Here is an 11,695-nt window from a genome sequence, read left to right as displayed (position 1 = left end):
CCATTGAATGAAAAAAAATGTTCATATATATGGAAAAAGAACAGATCTTCTTTTATAAAGAAAATAAAAGAGGATACAGTATTTAAAAATTTGTGGGCTACTTGTAAAGCATATGCTAGAGGACTAGTAATGATATACATGGGAAAGCAGAAGAAATAAAAGAGAAAAAACCAAAAAGAAATCAACTATGGCAACAGCATAAAAAGAAAATATGTACAAAATGTTTTATAGATGATATATGTCACCAGAAAAATTATCAAAAAATGTTTAAAGACAAATCAATAAAATGTTGGAAATGTCAGCAAATACCAGGTTCTTATTATATGTGGTGGATGTGTACAGAAGCAAGAAAATTTTGGATTTAGATACAAAAGTTTAGGAAAAATGGTGGAAGAAAAGCCAGACTTAAAACCAGCAAACGTTCTTTTAGGAATTTTACCAGAAAAATACAAGAAAAAAGGAATATATTTAATAACACATATAATAGCAGTAGCTAAGATTGTATTTGCATAAAATTGGAAAGCTGGAATCATTCCTGGAGATAAACAGATAATAAATAATTTTTTGGACTGTGCTGAAATGAACAGATTAATATTAAGATTAAAAGATAAAGAGGATTCATTGTATTACAAGACTTGGGAGAAGATTTATAAATGGTTAGAAGATGAATATAAATAAAGACGTTTGAATATATACGTGAATAATGTAATCCAGATGTAACACTTGAAAGAGATGAGGGGATGGGCGGGGAAAGAAAATCTTAAATTTGAAGTGTATTAATAAGACAAATACATAAAGATAAAAGAAACAGATTAAAGGAATATATATGGAATAAAATAGGAAAAATGTAAGATTGTGAAAATTAATTCAAGGTTGTTGGAATATCATCCCAGAAAAATGGAGAAAGTTCAGAGTCTTCGGAGAGGGGCGGCATACAAATCTAATAAATCTAAATCTAAAGGAAGAAGAAAGGGAATAGCGGAGTAAGAACAAGGAAGAAAGAAATGAGTAGGAAAGAAGAGAAGAGGGGAGAAGAGTTAGAGAAGGCAGGAGGAGAAGTAAAGAGGAGAAGGAGAGAGGGAAGGAGAAGGAGGTTTAGGAAAAAAGAGGAAGGGAAAAAGAAAGAGAAGGAAGGGCTGTATGAGATAGGCAAAAAAAAGCAATCTTGAACTAATAAAGCAATAAGATAAATATAGAATATATGTGTAAAGATTTTGTAAATGAATGAAACGAGATAAATATGTACAAATGTATGGGAATAAAAATTAAAAACTTTTTAAAAACCTCAATGGCTGGGTTCATGTCGCCCACAGGATTGGGCAGCAGGTAAGGTCAATTAAATTAAATTAAATTTTATGTTATATAGTGCATAATTAATTATTATTATTATTAATATTATTATTACATAATTAATTATGCCGTTCCTGTCTTGCCCTATGCTCTGCTATTGTGATAAAGAATAGCATGTCCCTATGAGGGATGAGTTAAGAATGTTCTTTTGAATGTATGTCAAAAGTATATAGTTAAAGCAAGATCTCCCAAAGTGACAGTTAATCTAGCTGCTCAGCTAAAGCAAGCAAGCACATGCATGGGGCAGCAGTGACCCAAGAACACACTGAAGGCAGATTAGTATTAGTAATAATACTAATTCTAATAATAATAATAATAATAATAATAATAATAATAATAATAATTTATTAGATTTGTATGCTGCCCCTCTCCGAAGACTTAGCAAAGACTTAACAAAGACGTGACAATAGCAAAGATATATAATTTAATGTTATAATTTAATGGCAAACCACTCCTGTATTCGTAAAACAACTTTGAAAGAGTTTAATATGACAGATGGTATAGTGTTGGATGATGGGATGTTTTGGTCACATGGTACTAAATATGCTATAGAGTAGCGGTGGGTTCTAAATTAGATCGCCATCAGGTCACGCATACTCCATGCGCACGCAATGCATCTGCGCATGCACAGAAGTCTCCCGGGCAGGGGAATGGCACCTCCTGCCCCCGCTGCTACCCGTTCTAAGAACCAGTTGCAACTAGGAGCAACCTACTGCTGGTATGGAAGAATAACAGGATTTTTCAGATTACCAATGATCAAACAGTAGTCGAATCCCTTTGGGATGCTAGTTGCTGATGCCAGTATGCAGGAAAATGTAATGTGAAGCTGCAAAGTCAGAATTGCAGCGGGTATCTGGAACATAATGAACATGAACATGGGCAAATTCAGCAAAGATGAAAAGAATCGACTTCACATGGATATTTTAGGCATCGAAAACAAAATGAAAGGGATCGGAATGGAATCCCTTAAGTCAAAAAAATCATGCTGTTTACTACTCACAATATGAAAAAGATTGACAGTGCTTTCATTGGCACTCCCCACAAGCCTTGCTTTTCCACTGAACCCAGGTTCCCAGGCTGGGCCTGCTTTCTCACACCACCCGGATGAGATTGTCCCAGTGCCAGAGACTCTGTGGTTTTGGAATGGGAGGAACTGTTTGACTCCAACCCACAAAAAAAAAAAAGTGGGTGTGGGTGTTTGGGCTGCCCAGGTCCGGCAATATTTAATCTCTCCTTTTAGATGGGGTATCACTTTCCCCTTCAGTGTGGATAACTATCTTGTTATCTTCCTGGACATCAACTCCTTCTTGGAGAGCTATGACCATAGAAACATAGAAACATAGAAGACTGAAGGCAGAAAAAGACCTCATGGTCCATCTAGCCTGCCCTTATACTACTTTCTGTATTTTATCTTAGGATGGATATATGTTTATCCCAGGCATGTTTAAATTCAGTTACTGTGGATTTACCAACCACGTCTGCTGGAAGTTTGTCCCAAGGATCTACTACTCTTTCAGTAAAATAATATTTTCTCACGTTGCTTTTCATCTTTCCCCCAACTAACTTCAGAGTGTGTCCCCTTGTTCTTGTGTTCACTTTCCTATTTAAAACACTTCCCTCCTGGACCTTATTTAACCCTTTAACATATTTAAATGTTTCGATCATGTCCCCCCTTTTCCTTCTGTCCTCCAGACCAGAGGTCTCCAACCGCCGGTCCGCGGACCAGGACCGGGCCGTTGGGGTTTTTCAGCCGGTCCGCGGCGCCGCTGACAGCTAGCTCCGCGGCCCTGCACCTGGTCAGAGCTTGCGTGGAGGCTGCCTCTCTCCTCCTCCCATATTTCGCCCCCCTCCCAGCCTCCTGGCCGCATTCACCTTCCTCCGCCACCTCCAGCGTCCAGCTCTTCCTCCGCTTCTCGCTTCTCTACAAAATGACAGCCGAGCGGCGGCCCGGAGGCTGGGAGGGGGGGCGGAGCACTTTGAATCCTGGCAGAAGCTGCTGCCCGAGTGCTCTTGGCCGGCAGGATTCAAAGTGCTGGGGTGGGGGGTGTCCCAGTGGGAGGCGAAGCACTGGGGTGGGGGGGCAAGGTATTTCATGTTCTTCCAAGCACTTTGAATCCCGCCGGCCAAGAGCACTCGGGCAGCAGCTTCTGCCAGACACGGGCAATGAGCGGGACAGAAGGGCGGGGAGAATCAGGAGGCTCCTTTGGCGGCTGGGGGCTGCCTGGCTTTGTGATTTTGGCTGGGGGGGGAGTTAGGAAGGTCCTACTTCTCCCCCACCCCCACCCCCACCGGGCCATGGAAAACTGGTCTAGCTTAAAGCCGGTCCCTGGTGCAAAAAAGGTTGGGGACCTCTGCTCCAGACTATACAGATTGAGTTCATTAAGTCTTTCCTGATACGTTTTATGCTTAAGAAAGGCCTTTGTACAATTCCATGTGACACACCTGGATTTTATAAGTTCCATCCAAGATTTTTAAACATGCCTGGGATAAACATATATCCATCCTAAGATAAAGTACAGAAAGTAGTATAAGGGTAGACTAGATGGATCATGAGGTCTTTTTCTGCCATCAGTCTTCTATGTTTCTATGTTTCTATGGTCATAGCTCTCCAAGAAGGAGTTGATGTCCAGGAAGATAACAAGATAGTTATCCACCCTGAAGGGGAAAGTGATACCCCATCTAAAAAGAGATATACCCAGTGTCTGTTAACTACTGGGACCACCACATCTTATGCCATAATATTTCGATTTCGATTTCATTTTATTTCTATTTCATTATTATTATTCACTGATAACTACTACAGTAGTACCTCTAGATACGAGCTGCTCCACATGCGAGTATTCCAAGTTACGAGCCGCGACGTGAGCGAAATTTCTGTTCGACACCCGAGCTCAAATTTGGGATACGAGCTGAGCTTCCACTAGGTGGCGCAAGAATCCTTGCTTCTGGTTATCTCAGCGCGAAAAACAAAGTCTAAAGGCATTCGTTCGAGATGCGAGTTGATCGACTTACGAACTCGGGTCTGGAACGAATTAAACTCGCATGTCGAGGTACCACTGTATTGTAAAATATTTATATAAATGCATAAAAATGTACGTAACAGATCTCCAAGGACATGATGATGGATTAAATCAGTGGTTCTCAGCCTTGGGGTCGGGACCCCTTTGGGGGTCGAATGACCATTTCACAGGGGTCGCCTAAGACCATGGGAAAAGACAAATTTCCAATGGTGTTAGCAACTAAAGCTTCTATTCTGGCATCTTGAAACATATTTTTACAATCCAACCAATCAGGTGTTTACAGGGGAGGTGTCCCTCTGACCTCTTGCCAATCAGCTCTATTGGAAGAATTGGCGCTAAACTTATAGTTGGGGGACACCACAAGATGAGGAACTGTATTAAGGGGTCGCGGCATTAGAAAGGTTGAGAACCACTGGATTAAATGAAGTGAAGCTTGGTGAAGGGCTGCTGTAAACTCTGCTGCAGATTCTCTGTATCTTTGCTCGAATGCATAAGACCGGGCAGTGACCGAGAATTTAGGCTGAAAATGTTTGCTTAATTGTTTTCTTCTGCGTAGGTCACTGTCTCTATGTTTGTTGGTGCTATCAGGTTTTCAGTGATATCAAACATGGCTTGTCTGGAAACACGTAGTAGGGTTGCCACGTTCAGGCCATCATCCGTGACCTGGTTAACCTAGAGATAGGTGTCTATTCGGGAGAGGTGTGAGCTCCATTGTTCCGGGTGAGTAATATTGAACTGGTTGAGCCTTCCCAGTTTAGCCGTTTTGAGAAGGCCCCTGTGGTGCTGGTTAATGCTTGTACTGCTGTGGTTGGAGCTGGGCTGCACTTAGGAGACCTGTAGATGGATCACTCAGGTGGCATCTGTGTCTCCAGTGTGTCTTACTGGCAGGCAGGGCAGGGAGCATGGTCCCACCAGGGCTGTTTACCCTGTCTGAAACATTATCTTAGTTAGCAGCAGCTCTCTCCTCTGCAGGATCCCACCTTCATCGCCATATTATGTAGAGGGCTGCAATAGGCAAGAACAGACCAGCATAAATACAACAGCATTTATTGACTCAAACTGAACTGAGGAGGAACAGGCAAACCCCTGTAATTTATACTTAGGACCCATGGGACCTTAACCAATCATAGTAGTAGAAAGAGCTCACCCAAATATGAATGTTCTATGTTTCCTGCCAAAACAGTTGAAGTTAACAGTTAGGGTCATCTAAAGGTTTTTTAAAAAAATATATTTTTATTAAATTTTATTATTACAACAAACAAACAAACAAAAATTACTTAAAGGAAAAGTGCCCAATACCAATAAACCCCACCACCATTTAGGGGGTTAAATTGTTTGCAATAAGTTTCAATTTATTCCTTAGCTCCAGTTTACATTTCTTTACATACAAAAAGTGATTGGAAATTATTTTTCACATTGTCGTCATAAATTCTACTTAAGATATAATTTTTCACCTTATTCCATCGTGCCATCAGCTTCTCCAATTTATTTTCATCAAAGTTATTTAATCTTATTTCCATAATTTCGAAGTAGATGTGGTCCACCATGTACCAGTACCAATTCTGGATTGTACATTTATTGCTATCCTTCCACCCTAATACCACTACTGCTTGAGCGCTTTCCAAAGCTGCTGGTTTGATTTCTTTAAATTCTCGTAATTCCCCATATTTAACTAGTGTTGCTAATTCTTTCGTGATTATCCAATTAATGTTTAGCAAATTATTAATTTCATTCTGTACTTCCTTCCAAATTTTTTGAACTTCAACGCATTCCCAGAGCATATGCATAAAAACTCCTTTTATTTGTCAACCATGCCAGCAATTTCCTTTTCCTTTCCTCTGGAAGTATGCTAGTTTTACTGGCGTGAAATACCATTTATGTAAAAATTTCCTTCTGGGTCATCTAAAGGTTGATTTCACTTTAGCTGGGCTTAGCACAACTATATATATTCAATACATAAAACTAATCACACCTTTTAAAATTCTAGATTATTTTAATAATGGTGATTTTGGGGGTTAAAAAATAGGCACAGAAAAAATAAGGAAAGTTTTGAGCCAACTTTTCACAACAACATTAGTTTCCATGAATTTATTTTTTAAGTTGTGAGATGAATTATCCTCTCAATTAAGTGCCATCTGAGAGGCCTCTGGGGAACTCCTTGCCCTTTGGGGAGAAGAAATTTGCTACTATCCAGTTTCACATGAAGGATCCTCCTCTAGTGTCATGAAAGGTGTTGTGTGGAAGTATCTTGGCAGCAGGAGAGGGGAAAACTGCAGATTAAACCTTGATTATATATCTACTGCCAGATAATTTTGGGGTGGGCACCCTGGCTGGTGACCACCCCAAAATATAAGAGTTGTAGGCTACCCACTAAAGTTTTAAAAGTATGCTAGAAGGCGGCGGCAAACCACTTCTGTATGGTTGCCTAGGAAACTATATAGATATGCTCATTTAATCATTATGGGTACATTTAATTAGTTTGAGAAGCAAAGGAAAATAAGAAAGGATAGAAAAAAAGCAACCTAGAAAGAGATATATAAAGGAGCGTTGGTCTTACCTGACACTCCCTTTCTCATGGAGGTTGACGGGAGAATCCAGGTTGGGTTGCTCTAGTGTCATAGTTCTATTGACTGAGTTGAAATTCTGAGGACACAGTTCCCTGGTAATGGTCCCCAGTTGAAAGTGAAGACAGATCAAATCTTGTAGTCCTTCTCCAGTCCAAACATAGCTCCTCTCGGAACCTGGACAAGACAGTCCACCAGGTAGGATTGGATTCTCCTGTTGACCTCCATGAGAAAGGGCATACCAGGTAAGACCAAAACCCCATCTCCATTGAGTTGATGGGAAAATCCAGGTTGGGACATACTAAAGCTTGGCTGTCCTACAGGTGGGAACTGCTCTGGTCTGGACTCTCCATCTCCTCGTGCACTGTCTGCAAGGACATGTCTGACGAAGACCAGTCCAGTCTATACTGTCGGATGAATGGTGATGGAGACGTCCACGTTGCCGCTCGACAAATCTCTTTCATAGAAGTCTACATTATTTATTTTTATTTTATTTATTCATTGGTACAATACATAAATACATAGGAAGAAAAATAGACATGTAGTAATATATATAAGGGTAAAAGTGAACTTACAGGAGAGGATATATGAAAGAAAGAGAATATATATGAAAAGCGAGAGAAAGGAAGACAATTGGACAGGGGACGAAAGGCACACCGGTGCACTTATATACGCACCTTACTGGCCTCTTAGGAACCTGGAGAGGTCAATCGTGGAGAGTCTAAGGGAGAAATGTTAGGGGTTAGGGGTTGAGACGATTGAGTCCAGTAATGAGTTCCACGCTTCGACAACTCGGTTGCTGAAATCATATTTTTTACAGTCAAGTTTGGAGCAATTAATATTAAGTTTGAATCTGTTGCGTGCTCTTGTGTTGTTGTGGTTGAAGCTGAAGTAGTCATTGACCGGTAGGACGTTGCAGCAAATGATCTTGTGGGCAATACTCAAGTCGTGTTTTAGGCGCCGCAGTTCTAGGCTATCTAGGCCCAGGATTTTTAGTCTATTTTCGTAGGATATTCTGTTTCGAGTGGAGGAGTGAAGGGCTCTTCTGGTGAAATATCTTTGGACATTTTCAAGGGTGTTGATGTCTGAGATGTGGTATGGGTTCCAGACAGATGAGCAGTAGTCCAGGATAGGTCTGGCAAAAGTTTTGTAGGCTCTTGTGAGTAGTGTGAGATTGCCTGAGCAGAAGCTGGGTAGGATCAGGTTAACAACTCTAGAAGCTTTTTTGGCGATATTGTTGCAGTGGGCTTTAGCATTGATCAGTCTGCTATCAGGCCCAGACTCCTAGTGGAATGTGCCATAATCCTTCTAGGCACTGTAAGAGCCTGCAGTTCATAGGCCCTGCCAATATATGCCTGTAACCAATGACCCACAGTGGAAGGCGTCAGTTGACAGCTGAAAGGAGATGAACAGGGACTTTGTCTTCCTGAAGGAAGTGGTTCTTGAGATACAAATGCAGAGGGCCTCCTAACATCCAGAGTATGCCATTTCTTCTCATCACTGCGGGTCGAGCCCCCTCTCAGCTGAACAGCCCTCGGAAAACTGCAGACCAGGAGCCAGGGCCCTGTCCCCAGCACAAGGGAATGGCCTGACTCCTTCCATTGTTCAGAAGCGCAGGTCAGGGAACCTTGAAGGATTGACATTAGCTCGCCATCACCAGAGCTGACCAGGTAATGTATTATGGCCGGTACACCATCGGACTCAGCGTTGGCAGGAGTGATGTTGGAAAGACAGAGGGGGGACTTCCCCACTCGAATGACAGCCCCAGACCACTGGGAAAGCTGGAGCTGACAGCTGGTTGATGTGAGCCTGGTTGACAGCTGGCTGATGCGGTCACATTGTCCGTTAGGAGAAGGGCATGCCATCCTGAAACCCCCTGCTGGAATGTCCTGAAGGCCAATTTATATTGTGCCAAAGAACACTGGGTGTTCAAGATTTTGTTGCCTCTTCTCAAGAACCATTTTTTACTTACAAACCTGAGCCTCCGAAACTGTAACTGGAAAAGGCAGGGAGAAGCCTCTCTAGGAATTTCCTGGGGCCTCTCTAGGAATCTCCTGGGAGGAAACAGGGCCTCCACCCTCCCTGTGGTTTCCCCAATCACACACATTATTTGCTTTTACATTGATGCCTATGGGAAAAATTGCTTCCTCTTACAAACTTTTCTACTTAAGAACCTGGTCACGGAACGGATTAAGTTCATAAGTAGAGGTACCACTGTAACAAGATTTATTGTATTTTGTCCATTTGTTTCTTATAAATGAACATTTCCATTGAATGTTAATTGTTTCTTTCCCCTATCTCTGCTGTTTCAGAAGAGTATCATTAAAATTCACAAAATGAAGGACAGGTAGTCCTTGACCTACAATGACAATTGAGCCCAACATTTCCGTTGCTAAGCGAGAGTTATAGTTTTGCTCCATTTAGAAACATAGAAACATAGAAGACTGACGGCAGAAAAAGACCTCATGGTCCATCTAGTCTGCCCTTATACTATTTCCTGTATTTTATCTTACAATGGATATACAGGTATGTTTATCCCAGGCATGTTTAAATTCAGTTACTGTGGATTTATCAACATATGTCTGCTTGAAGTTTGTTCCAAGGATCTACTACTCTTTCAGTGAAATAATATTTTCTCATGTTGCTTTTGATCTTTCCCCTAACTAACTTCAGATTGTGTCCCCTTGTTCTTGTGTTCACTTTCCTATTAAAAACACTTCCCTCCTGAACCTTATTTAACCCTTTAACATATTTAAATGTTTCGATCATGTCCCCCCTTTTCCTTCTGTCCTCCAGACTATACAGACCTTGCTTGCAACTGTTGTTAACTAAACCACTGCAGTTGTTAAGTTAATAACAAATGTTAAATGACTCTGACTTTCTCATTGACTTGCTTGTCAGAAGGTCGCAGAAGGGGATCATGTGACCCCAGGACACTGCAACGGTCATAAATTTGTGTTAATTGCCAAGTATCTGAATTTTGATCACGAGGATGCTGCAGCTGTCATTAGTGTGAAAACAGTCATAAATAACTTTTTCAGTGCCATTGTAACTTTGAGTGGTCACTAAACGAACTGTTATAAATTGAGAACCATCTATATCCATTTAAGTGTCCGGTTCCAGTCAAAAAACAAGGCACTTTAGCACATCATTTAATTTGAACTTTGCTGGCTCTCTGTTATCCAGGCCATTCCTGCTACCATTGATGTAATACTGTATAAAAGGGAACACATGGCAAAATGTGTTAATCCTCTCAAAGTGAAAATCTGACTTAAATTTCAGATAAAACTGACATAGTCAGTCATATGAACCATCCATCTGTTTCAAATCCTAAACTTGGAGCAAAGAAAATATGTTTCATATTGTTGGAAGAAATGTCCTTCTGGGTTCAGTTCCAAGTGGGGAAAAAGACACTGGAAACATCGGGGCTGTTTGGAAAGATGGTTTAATGGTTGACAACAGGACCACATGGCTTGAGGTCCTGGGGAAAAAGGGAAATTATATGCCTCAAAGGTGTTAAAGAAGAAAAGGGACTTTACACCCTCTGAGGGGGTCCCATTTTAAGAGTTTCCTGTTCTTGTGTAAGAAATGTATCCCATTGGCTGTCAGACTCCCAGGGGGCGGGGGTCTTAGCTAACTTTGTAGGTACAGTATTTATTATGTATGTATATAAATATGTATGTATTTATTTATTGTCAAAAAAAAGTACAAGATAGCAGGTATTAGTATAAACATAAACAATAGCAAAGTAGGTATAGATAAATTAGGAAAATAGGACAGTAAGACAGGGATAGGAATGGTGCGCTTATGCACGCTCCTTACAGACCTTTTAGGTTCTATCTATCTATCTATCTATCTATCTATCTATCTATCTATCTATCTATCTATCTATCTTCAAGTATTCATTGACAGGTAGGACATTGTGGTAGATGTTTTTATGAGCTACATTTAGATCAGTGATGGGTTGCTACCGGTGCGGTAGGCACTGCGCCGCCAGATCATGCAAATTGCAAATTCCTGTGCCAGTCCTTCGGCTGCCGCCGTCTTTTTTCTTTAATGTTTGGTATTTTTTGCTTCATGCACATCCGCAAAAGCAAAATTTGATGAGGGGTGTGCGCGCACGACAAATTTTAGTAATTTTGTTTGCTTCCATGCATGCGTGTAAGCAAAAAAATAATTGAAATCTTACACACGCGCACACACACACACACACTCCCTCACAAGATTTCAGTGCATTTAATTTAATTTAATTTAATTTAATTTAATTTAATTTAATTTAATTTAATTTAATTTAATTTAATTTAATTTAATTTAATTTAATTTAATTTAATTTAATTTAATTTAATTTAATTTAATTTAATTTAATTTAATTTAATTTAATTTAATTTAATTTAATTTAATTTAATTTAATTTTTTTATTTTTATTATGGTTCTTCCTATAGATCTTTACAAGTAGAGTAGACTGCCCATTGACAAAGGTGGGGGGAATGGGTGAGTTTGCTCTGGTCTTAAAGGTGCATTGACAAAGGTGGGGGCTATTAAGAATGAGTCAATTTCCTGCCTAAAAACACGTTTCTCCCATCCAGGAAAACATAATATTCTGCCTTTTTAATGCTGCTTAAAATACAGTACAGTACATGTATTTCATTTTCTAGGAGAGGGATGGGTGTTAACTTATTACAATACAGTATTTGATAAGACAAGTCCACTAGAGGGCAGAATCTGCTCTATTTTCCTTTTTTAAAAAATTATTCAACCTGA

The sequence above is a fragment of the Erythrolamprus reginae genome, chromosome 4 (assembly GCF_031021105.1).
Source record: "Erythrolamprus reginae isolate rEryReg1 chromosome 4, rEryReg1.hap1, whole genome shotgun sequence".
Lineage (NCBI taxonomy): Eukaryota > Metazoa > Chordata > Lepidosauria > Squamata > Dipsadidae > Erythrolamprus > Erythrolamprus reginae.
The sequence above is the reverse complement of the archived record's forward strand: the minus strand, read 5'-3'. Positions refer to the sequence as shown.